This window comes from Oryx dammah, unplaced genomic scaffold (assembly GCF_014754425.2).
Source record: "Oryx dammah isolate SB20612 unplaced genomic scaffold, SCBI_Odam_1.1 HiC_scaffold_12, whole genome shotgun sequence".
Lineage (NCBI taxonomy): Eukaryota > Metazoa > Chordata > Mammalia > Artiodactyla > Bovidae > Oryx > Oryx dammah.
The window spans coordinates 24,077,426-24,090,117 of record NW_024070196.1 but is presented as its reverse complement, the minus strand read 5'-3'; positions in this window follow the sequence as shown (position 1 = coordinate 24,090,117).

Below are 12,692 nucleotides of genomic sequence, written 5' to 3'. Positions count from 1 at the left end.
AAGTCAGAGCAAAAGAACATGGAGATGAATACTGCTTATTAATGTGAACACTGAATGATGGCAGGGATTCTCAACATACATTGATATTGTACATTTATGCCTCAGTATTAGAATTATAAATTTCTTTTAATAATATATAATCTTCTCTCATTTTTTCATGCCTTATTATTTGTACAGTATGATTCTCACATAATATCATGCCATTTCTTAATTTATTTTGACAGAATTAACTAAATTGATGATTCCTCACACAAGCCATCATGAGCAAAGCAATCTATGGTTCAAATAAAATACTGTCTAATATTGATATTTAGTTTCTTCATGGTGAGTTTAAAGTTGATATGTATAATTTTGTCTATCTTCCAAAAATGGTTTTATTTATTTATCACAAGGGGAAAATAAAAACAAAAAGAAATTATAAAGGAATACATAACACCATATACAAAAATGAACTCAAAATTGATTAAAGACCTAAATGTAATACCAGATACTATAAAACTCCTAGAGGAAAACATAAATGGAACACTCTTTGACATAAATCATAGCAATATTTTTGGATCCATCTCCTAAAAATGAAATGAAAGCAAAAATAAACAAAGGAATCTAATTAAACTTAAAAGCTTTTGCACTGCAAAGGAGACCATCGACAAAATGAAAAGACAACTTACTGAATGGGAGAAAATATTTGCAAATGATATGACTGATAAGAGGTTAACATCCAGCATATATAAACAGCTAATATAACTCAGGAGCAAACAAACAAACACACTGCTGAAGAGATGGGCAGAACTGAATAGACATTTTTCTAAATTGGAAGTGCAGATGGCCAATAGGCACATAAAAAGATACTCAACATTGCTGATCACAAGGGAAATGCAAATAAAAACCGCAATGAGATATCACCTCACACCTGCCAGAATGGCTGCTATCAAAAAGAACACAAATAACAAATGCCAGTGAAAGTATGGAGAAAAGGGAACCCTTGCACACTGTTGGTGGGAATGTAAATTGGTGAAGCCACTGTGGAGCATAGAGGTTTCTCAAAACTAAAACAGAACTACCATATTATGTAGCTTTCACTCCTGTGTATAAATATGAAGAAAAAACAAAAACTCTAATTCTGAAAGGCCATATGCACCCTAGTGTTCAAGTTTACAATTGCCCAGAATATGGAAGCAACTAAGTGTCCATCAACAGATAGATGAAGATATAGTATATATATGCTATTCAGCCATAAAAAAGAATGAAATTTTATATTTACAGCCACATGGATGGACTTGGCATTACTCTAAGTGAAATTATTCAGACAGAGAAAGACAAATACTGCATGATATCACTGATATCTGGAATCTAAACATACAAAAAACAAGTGAATGTAATAGAACAAAGCTGACTCACAAAGACATAGAGAAGATATAGAGAAAAACAAAGATATACAGAAAAAAACTAGTGGTTACCTACCAGTGGGCAGAGGGAATGGGAGATGGGCAATGTAGAGGTAAAGAAGTAAGAGATGCAAACTATTTAAGATAAGCTTCAAAGATACATTGTACAACATGGAGATTATAGTAAATAGTTTATAATACTTATAAATGGAGTATACTCTTTAAATATGTTAATCAGTATATTATATACCTTTAATTTACATAATATTGTATATCTACTTCAGTAAAAACTAGATCATTTTTAAAAGCTGAATCTGCATTGAAAAAAGATGTAAAGGAATAGCACATGTGAAGTTTACATTTTGTTAGCAACATTATGCATTTTTATTGTTATATTCTGAATATTAAAGCTAAAGTTGAAAATCTACATAAAAGTGAATGACTTTAAATGTATCAGAGAAATATTTCTGAATACTATTCCTGAGGAAAGATTTCCCTTCCTCATGCAAAATAACCCTCCTAATTGTTTACAAATGTAAATTCTTTATTAAATACTTTTTCATAACTAGCTTTCTCACTTGTAAAGTTGGAGTTTAGGCAGAAGGAGAAGAGGATAACAGAAGATGAGATGGTTGGACAGCATCACTGATTGATTGAATGGACGTAAACTTGGGCAAACTCTGAGAGATGGTGAGACAGGGAAGTCTAGTGGCTGCAGTCCATGAGGTCACAAAGAGTCAGACGTGACTTGGTGACTGAACAATTACTACAAAGTGGGACTAGCAATGTCTCTTGGCTCTGGAGATTGGTTTGGGATTGCATACAGGATAACTCAAGGATCTTTCAGTCTTTTGCTGGGAAAATTAGGATGCCAATGCTTTCTTTTCTTTTGACTTAGTGGAATATAAATGTGAAAATTGGAAATGTTCAAGTAACACAAGTATTTGAAATCATAGTGGGGAAGGGCATAGAGCTCCAGAACAGACAAGCATTAAGCAGTCTCTGCTTGTTTTCTAACCTACTTCCATTTCTGCCAATTCAGTCGCTCAGTCGTGTCTGACTCTTTGCGACCCCATGAATCACAGCACGCCAGGCCTCCCTGTCCATCACCATTTCCCGGAGTTCACTCAGACTCATGTCCATCGAGTCCATGATGCCATCCAGCCATCTCATCCTCGGTCGTCCCCTTCTCCTCCTGCCCCCAATGCCTTCTGCCAGTTAGGTTTCCAGAAACCATGTGTTTTTGTAAAGTGTCCTTGGTCCTGTCATGTTACCTCTGCTATCCTAATTACAATTCTGCTCTCTTTTTAACTTAACCCCACTGCCTTCCCTGATATTTCTCTTCTTCAGCAGAAGCATACTGTGTAGCTGGCATTGTTATTATGTAGAATATTAGTCTTTTCTGAGACTAATCTGCCTGGCATGTAAGTTTCATGCTATGTTCTCAATAAAATCTAAAATCGTGTGTATTGGAGACCTAAATGAACATCCAAACTTCCCCATGACCATTTTCACTAAATTCATAAATCTTTGTTATTTTTAACTCTTAGCAAAACAACATTGACTAACTTCTAATTATGTGATAATCTGGGACAGAATTAAAAGCAGTCTTTGCCTACAAGCATGTCTTCCTTTGTTCTACCATCATTTGTTGTTTGGAATCAAAGTCTGCCCAATAGCATGGCCATGCATCCTCTTGAGAGACAAAGGAGACTATTAAGTGATTGAAAAGTGAGATTATGCTTTAGATTTGAGTTTCTTTTATATTGTAACTGTAGCTCAAGAAAAAAAGTCACTGCTGGAGTTCCCAGTTCAAGGTAAGCATCTTCCCTACAGAGTTAGAAGTGCTTTGGGTAATGTCAGATCCCCCTCCAATCCTCAAGCCTACTGTCTCCAACTCTGAACTAAAAACACAGAGTGCAAATAACACAGAGATGACAGAAAAGTGAGAGTTCCATGGGGTTACCATAGGGCCCTGCTCTGTTTACATCTGGAATGAAATTCCCATCACTAGAGGCACTCCGAATCGAGGTGAAATAATTATTTCTAGGATATTACTATTAAAATATACAAATGGTTCAACTCTAATTAACACATTGTCACAGTTTATCAAATTAAAAAAAAAAAATGGTGCTCTTGGGGTTCTGCAAATAAAAGAAAAAATGTCAGCTTTCCTTGAGGAAATTGAAAATATCCCAAACATGGGGCTGCGTGGACAAGGAAGGTCTACAAAGGAGTCCATGGTGAAGGCTGAACTCCTGAGGGTTGTGACTGAAGCTTAAGGAACCTAGGTACCTGCGGTAGGCAGACAGCAGTGAATCTAAAAGCAATTCCCTGCAGTTTCACCTGGGGTTGTTTCTGATACAGTGATACTTAGGATGTGCCAGGATATGTAAAATGATTCCTTCTGTATTTTCAGAGGGTTGAGGGAGGAGATTAGATCTGCAGACTTTACTATGCTGTGAAATTGCTACATTAATTTTGAAATTTTCTGACAGCATAGATGCTTAAATATTGAAATAAGCTTTCAGAAAACATTATAAAATAGTCTTTCTCCCAAAAGTTTCCTTTTATTAAAAAAATCAGAAACAATGACTCTATTTATAGGTCTTTCTGAAGGCAAGAGATAAGATTAATGACCTTTCAAGATTTTTTCTCCTTAAAATGATTTCATTAGATTTTGTAAACTTGAAGATATACATATATATTCTATCTTTTAATATATGTACATATATAATATCAAATCAGCTATGAATATATGATGAAACGGAGAACACAATGGCAACCCACTCCAGCACTCTTGCCTAGAGAATCCCAGGGACAGAGGAGCCTAGTGGGCTGCCATCTATGAGGTCGCACAGAGTCGAACATGACTGAAGCAACTTAGCAGCAGCAGCAGTGTATGATGAAAAGATTTCTTGGCAATAACCTAAATCTGAGGTTAAAGTTGAAGCATAGTTCAGACGTTTCTCAAGGGAGTCAGTAGCCTTTCCCTTCTCCAGCAGATCTTCCCAACCCAGGGATCCAACCAGATCTCCCACACTGCAGGCAGATTCTTTACCAGCTGAGTCACAAGGGAAGCCCAGTAAAATCATAACCATCATAAAAATATATCCTAGTTGAAATTTTGTTTCAATATGCGATGCAGTAATATACCCAGACTATTTGAATGTGTTTAAGAGCAGTGTGGTTTCATGAGGGATGGATTTATGTTTTTCATTTTAACCTACCTGAACTAGAGAATCTCTGGTAATTAGAGCAATTACTGAGCTTGGGCCTTTGAGGTCATTCTTCACAGGTGACAGTGGAAAAAACATTATATTATATCATATTTCTCTAATTACACTGGATGTCAATTATACAACACTATTAAAGCATAATGTTTATACATGAGGTTCTTTAGTTTATCTATTTATTTCCTGTCTTTGCTTTCTCTTTCCTGGTTAGAGATATAATAATGATGCTGGGGCTATGGCTCAAATCATATTTTCCTTTTTTCATTTTCTTTTGATCCTAAATCAATTACAGTATGCCTAAATAACTAAATGACTAAATAAAATAAATCAACAAAGTATATATATACTAATATTATTATCACAACCCTTTAGTTATGTGAGACTCCATCTGAATTATTTAATGCTGGGATAAGAATGTTAACCATTATACTGCTGCTGCTGCTGCTAAGTGGCTTCAGTTTTGTCTGACTCTGTGTGACCCCATAGACGGCAGCCCACCAGGCTCCCTTGTCCCTGGGATTCTCCAGGCAAGAACACTGGAGTGGGTTGCCATTTCCTTCCCCAACCATTGTACTAGGGAGGGAGAATATGTATTTTGAGGAAATAAATATACTTCCTATATCTCTCAAATTTCTAAGTGTTGAAATTTTTCTTGATTCTATTTTTCCCCTGTGTGTGAACAATTATGTAAAAATATAGTTTAATTCTAGATTCAAGTATAACATATAGCATTTAGAGTTTCCAGGTCACAGTCCCATAATCAAATGTTTCCATTGCAATAGCAAAGATTTAAGACACAAACCAAGTCTACATGAAGAAATTATAACTAAGTAGCCACTAGTATGCGGAGAAGGCAATGGCACCCCACTCCAGCATTCTTGCCTGAAAAATCACATGAGCAGAGGAGCCTGGTGGGCTGCAGTCCATGGGATTGCAAAGAGTTGGACACGACTGAGCGACTCACTTTCACTTTTCCCTTTCATGCATTGGAGAAGGAAATGGCAACCCACTCCAGTGTTCTTGCCTGGAGAATCCCAGGGATGGGGGAGCCTGGTGGGCTGCTGTCTATGGGGTCACACAGAATTGGACACGACTGAAGTGACTTAGCAGCAGCAGCAGCAGCCTCCAGTATGTGGTCTTGAACTCCAGTTACCCACCTGACAAGATGCTAATTAATACTTCAAGATCTGAACAACTAATTCTTTTGGATGAAAACAAAAATTTAGCATCAGCTCTACACTGAACCAAGGGCATTATTTTGAGGAAATGACAACGAGAGTTTATACAAATCATTTGTAAAAGTGGCACTGTTCACAGTAACTTAGTGAATGACAAACAAGTTTCATAAATACAGATGCATTTTTTCTTTCTTTCTTTTTTTTTAGTGTCAGTTAAATGGATATTACCATGTCAGCAAAAAACAGTTTGTTTGTTTTTTTTTTTTCTTTTTCTTATAAAGAATACAACCAAGTAAGTCTGGGCAAACATAGTAACTGAGTATCTCCCATTTTATTTGTGCTGAATTATCTTATTACTGTGAAAAGTATACTAATACAATAAGGATTTTAAGCAGTGATTTCATAGACAACTTTGTCAGTTTTACACTTGAAGACCAGTCTCCACAGTAACTGGCACTTCAACATGTACCTGTTAAAAATAGCTACAGTGGAGTTGTCTTGGTTTATTCCATCTGCCACAACAAAAATAGCATAGATTCAAACAACAAATTCTGGTATCTAGGAAATCCAAGATCAAAATGCGGGCAGTTTGGTGGAAGCCTACTTCCTGGTTCATAGATGGCCATCTTTTCATGAGTTCTCATTTGGCAGAAAAGGTGAGGGAGCTCTCTGAGGTCTCTTTCATAAGAGTACTAAGCCATTCACAGGGTTTTTGTGACTTAGTTACCCCTTCAAGTCTTTACCTCCTAACACTACCATGTTGGGGTTTAGGTTTCAACATATGAATTTTGGGGGAACACAAAATTCCACCTATAACAAGAGTTGCTACTTGTTACTATCTATGTATTCGTCACAGTTTACCTTACATCTTATTGTCAGACGGGCTTCCCCAATGGCTCAGTGGTAAAGCATCTGCCTGCAATGCAGGAAACTCAGGAGACACAGGTTCAATCTCTGGGTCAGGAAGATCCTCTAGATGAGTGCATGGCAACCCACTCTAGTATTCTTGACTGGAGAATCCCATCAATAGAAAAGCCTGGGAGGGCTACAGTCCATATAATGTTGCAAAGAGTGGGACACTACTGAAGGGACTTAGCATGCACACACTATTGACAGATAAGAACTGTGTTTTCCCTTTAGAATACTTGACATTGATTTTTAAAAAGATTTTGTTAATTTGCAAAGTATTTAACCAACATACTATACCATTACCAGGATTATCTGATATTCAGTTATTCAAAGTGAAACTGGTTTATGAATCTCAGTTCCTACCTATGACAATCTGACTAAACTATAAAATACAATGAGCCTCATTTCATAACACAAAGTCATCCTAGTAGTCTAAAAATCAGTGTAGTTGTAAGATGTCAGAGTTTTTATCTCTGCTCACCAGTGAGACCAAGCTCATATGTCTTGTAGATGAATTTAATTGAAGAGTTTGATATGTTGTGATTAAGTGATGTGCACTCTTAAGACTAAATGAAGTTTAGTGCTAAAATTATTTAATAAGTAGAGAAGAAGATTAAGAAAAAGGTAAGAAATTAAGTCACATTATGTTCTAAAATTTTTTTCAACATCATAGGTTTGATATCTAAATAGAGAAAGTTAGGGACAAGTTGGAAAGTCATTTAATTAAGAGATCTCAGGAATGCTCAGATATTTCTTAATTTAAATGTTGAACAACTTGACATGATCACAGGTTTTATCTGAAATTGTCCCATATCTTTTTTATGGATAAAAATGAAATAATATCATGACATCAATTAATTCCTGCAATATTTAGAGCATTGAAGAATGCTACACAATTTACAAAAGAAGAGGAAGACAGAGTATATGAACATACATAGTATAACAATTTCATAACATATTGTAAAAAAGCTCAGATACCAAAGTTTTATTGAATTATAACCTATTTGTAGAAAAATTCCATATGTGGGCCATTAATTACCTTAGAACATCTCTACTAGCCTAGTTTTCCCTCTATGTGCTCATATTTGGAAAACAATTTATAGGAAAGTAATAATGGCTTTTTATCCAGTCCTAGATATTGTATTTTTTAATATATTTTGATTAATTGTTTTATTTCATATTCAAAACCATTTCGCTTCTCTGGTTAACATATAATAAAAGCTAATATAATTGTTAAAGATTACCAAAGCAGTATTATGAAAAATAATTATGTATGACAAATCTATGCTTTCATGTTTTTGCTAAATCCTACTCTCAAAATAAATTTCATAAAATAATAAATTATACATGAAGTATCAACATATTATAAAACTCAAATTTTAAAATGCTATATCTAATTCTCTAGATGGAGTTATCTCTTTTATAAGTGAAATAGGAAGGAGAGTCAGTAACAAGGTGAAAAGAAGGACAAATATTACATCAAAATGTCAATAAAATGAAAATAATTGAAAGCCCTAATATTATATTTGCCCATTAAGACTACTCCTGTCCATTTAAACTTAGGCTATAATTATTTTGATCACACTATATAGGAAGAGATTCTGGCAAAGGATATTGCTAACAGCTTTCAGAATACTTTAGCTAAAACTGTAACCACAATAAAAGTGATACCACATGCATGCTAACTCATTTCAGTCGTGTCTGACTCTGCAACCCCATGGACTTAGTCCACCAGGTTCTTCTGTCCATGAGATTCTCTAGACAAGAATATTGGAGTAGGTTTCCATGCCCTTCTCAGGAGGTTTTAAATCCAAGACAGAATCAGCTTGCAATGCAAAGAGTTCCCACTGCCAGTCAGGAATTCTGGGTAAAAGTGCTTTAAATAATGGATGTAGTCAAAACAAATTTAGATACACTGATTACTTTAGCTTTCAGGGTAAGGAATTTTAATAGAAAATGTTCTTTTTAAGCACTGAGAAAAAAACTTTAAAGTGTAAATAAGCCTTGGGGAGTTATTTCAACTAATGACACAACCTGAAAAGAACTGAAGCAGCAAAATTCCATGTCTGAAGTTTAGATTGATTGTCGCTACAGTATAGAATTTTATGGCCTCTCTGGAACAAAGGAAATATCACCTTTTAATGTGCAGTCATAATTTAATTTTCTTAGCAAATGTAAACTGTTTTGCTGACTTTTAATGAATCCAGGAAAATGCTTAATGTTTATATATGTCTTCAAATGTATGTGGACTTCCACTTCCCTGGTGGCTCAGACAGTAAAGCGTCTGTCTACAATGCAGGAGACCTGGGTTCAATCCCTGGGTTGGAAAGATCCCCTGGAGAAGGAAATGGCAATCCACTCCAGGACTATTGCCTGGAAAATCCCATGGACAGAGGAGCCTGGTAGGCTACAGTCCAGGGGTCGCAAAGAGTTGGACACTACTGAGAGACTTCACTTTCACTTTCAAATGTATGTATCCATAATCTGAGAAAAAAAAAAATGGGTTTCAGGATTAGATATAAATTAAGTGGAGTTAGTTTACCCTTTCATTATATGTAAAGTATTTAGATAAGTAATAATTACGGTTTGTTATGCTGCTGCTAAGTCGCTTCAGTTGTGTCTGACTCTGTGCGACCGAGGGCAGCCCACCAGGCTCTCCCATCCCTGGGATTCTCCAGGCAAGAACACTGGAGTGGGTTGCCATTTCCTTCTCCAATGCATGAAAGTGAAGTCGCTCAGTCATGTCCAACTCTTTGCAACCCCATGGACTGCAGCCTTCCAGGCTGCTCCGTCCATGGGATTTTCCAGGCGAGTACTAGAGTGGGGTGCCATTGCCTTCTCCAAAGGTTTGTTATAGAAAAAATAGAAACAAGAGTCATTGCTGCTTTTTTCCAGACCACATAGAAGATGCTCGGCTGTATGTGGCACTATGGATACAAGGTACTAGCTGATTGCAAGATGTGTCTGGACATGTCCTCTGGAGACAAGGTACCTAAAGACCTTGAGACCTATGGAATATACCATTTCTTAGGGTCAATTTCAAAGTAGTCTCTTCACTGCCACAAATATTTATATTAAAATATATGAATGTCATAACAGCCATGATGGTGGTTTGGTTGCTAAGTCGTGTCTGACCTCTTGCAATCCCATGGACTCTAGCCTGCCAGACTCCTTGGTCCATGGGGTTTTCCAGGCAAAAATACTGGAGTAGGTTCCCATTTCTTGCTCCACATAATAACAGTAGCCCTTAGAATATTCTAGATTAAAATTTAATTTACCATTTAAACTTTTAATTACTTTTAGCACATCTATATTGGAGAAGGCAATGGCACCCCACTCCAGTCCTCTTGCCTGGAAAATCCCATGGATGGAGGAGCCTGGTGGGCTACAGTCCATGGGGTCGCTAAGAGTCGGACACAACTGAGTGACTTCACTTTCACTTTTCACTTTCATGCATTGGAGAAGGAAATGGCAACCCACTCCAGTGTTCTTGCCTGGAGAATCCCAGGGACGGGGGAGCCTGGTGAGCTGCCGTCTATGGGGTCGCACAGAGTCGGACACAACTGAAGCGACTTAGCAGCAGTAGCAGCAGCAGCACATCTATATAAGGTTTGTATGTATATGCAGCAAAGATGTATTTTTAATATTTTCTCCCTCATATTCAGAAATAAGTTCAATGGTATTAATTGACCCAGCTTCATCAAATACTTTCAGTTAATATCATCTGTTTTAATAAATTAATCTTTCATTTTTGCCTATATATGTACGTATATATATATATGGCAACCCACTCCAGTACTCTTGTCTGGAAAATCCCATGGACGGAGGAGCCTGGTAGGCTGCGGTCCACGGGGTCGCTATGAGTCCGACACGGCTGAGCGGCTTCACTTTCTTTTTTCACTTTCATGCATTGGAGAAGGCAATGGCAACCCACTCCAGTGCTCTTGCCTGGAGAATCACAGGGAAGGCAGAGCCTGGTGGGCTGCCGTCTATGGGTTCGCACAGAGTCAGACAGGACTGAAACGACGCAGCAGCAGCAGCATACATACATATATACATACATACATACATACATACATACATATAGTTAGGAGAAGGCAATGGCACCCCCCTCCAGTACTCTTGCCTGGAAAATCCCATGGACGGAGGAGCCTGGTAGGCTGCAGTCCATAGGGTCGCGAAGAGTCAGACACGACTGAGAGACTTCACTTTCACTTTTCACTTTCATGCACTGGAGACGGAAATGGCAACCCACTCCAGTATTCTTGCCTGGAGAATCCCAGGGATGGGGGAGCCTGGTGGGCTGCCATCTACGGGGTTGCACAGAGTCGGACACGACTGAAGCGACTTAGCAGCAGCAGCAGCACATATAGTTAACTTTTATACTGTCAGTCTTCTCATTTGTTGTGCTCACCAATAATTCAATTTTTTTGTGTTCTGGTGTAAAAACTATGCAGACAGAGTAATCAACGTATTTTCATTGCAATCATGGAAGTAATAATTTTCCTTTCATTTAAAAAATTCTGTTGTCTCAACAATCTACAACCATACTCTGTGGTGGCTAAATGTATATTATGGACCCACCGATTAGGGCCACGTTTCCTTAAAATCCTAGTTGCAAATTAAAGCTTGACTACACTAAATAGAAGTAATCGTGTTTCTCATTTAGTTCAACTTCAACTAATTCTTTCTTAAAGCCTGTAGGAAAACAACAACAACATGCAATTTAATCAGCTTTGAATCTGTAATAGTTTTCCAAAAATGAACTTGGTGCATTTATTAATTAGGTTTATATACACAACTGCAAGCTATTGCTTTGATTACCTAAGTTGCCAAGTGCTACTGAGTTCAGATAGGCACCTTGTTTATTGGTAGAGGGTGGTGTTTTCTCACTGGGTAACGCAAAAGAATCATTACCTGTGGGCCATGAATGCTTCAGTGGACACAGTGCCTTCGTTATAGGCATGCAAAGCAAGGTAGGTAAAATCAGCGAATACAGGGCTAAGTCCATAGTAACTATGTAGCAGAGTATAGAGGTAATTACCTGGAAAAAGCAGTGGAACACAAAAAATATATAAGAAAAAAATGGGATAGAAAAATCACAATAAATTCACCTAGTTCCCAGCATTTGTTCCAAACTGGGCTTAAATTGTATCTGCTCACCCCACCATCCTTGCCCTAATGTTATTTCAAATTATGATTTATGTATATATTCCCAGAACTTAAGAGAGAATTGGTAAAGAGCTTAGGTGAAATAGAGACTAGCTAATTTTTTACAATATTATTTATCTTAATCACTAGAATAAAGGACTTGAAGTTCAAAACACTTCATTTATTCTTGTTGTGTAATGTATCAATATGAAAAGTATGCGACAACATTCAGTGTTTATACATCTTTAAAACAGACTCTGATGCTTCTATGTCACTCTTACATTTCTGGTAAAATAATTTTAACCATGCAAAGAACCCAAAACACAAAATCCCAGTAGTGTATTCCAGAATTTCACAAAGAAAAAACAAAACTGTGCATTAATTCCCATTAACCATCTATAGTATATCTCTACAGTGACAAGCAAAGTAGCAATGGATACAAATTAGTTATGCATATAAATTAAGTGCTAGATTTACCTTCAAACAAGTAATATTGTAAGAAATGTAAGAGAGATATTGCCCCCCCAAATTTACAAGTTTAAAAAAAGTGGTAATATTGAAGCCTTCTTGCAACTATATTGCCTTGATGCATAATATAGTCTTGGATTTTTTTTTAAACAAAAGAGACCCTTAATGTCTACATTAAATATAATACAATTATTTCTATTCCTACCTCACCAAAAGTTAAAAGCCCTATTGGCTAATAATGCTGAACATCTTACATGGTTTTAATATGCTGTTATGGACTGAATTATATCCACCTACCAAATTTATATATTGAAGCCCTACCCCCAAATCTAAAATGTTAGGAGTGGGGCTTTTATCTGATAAAA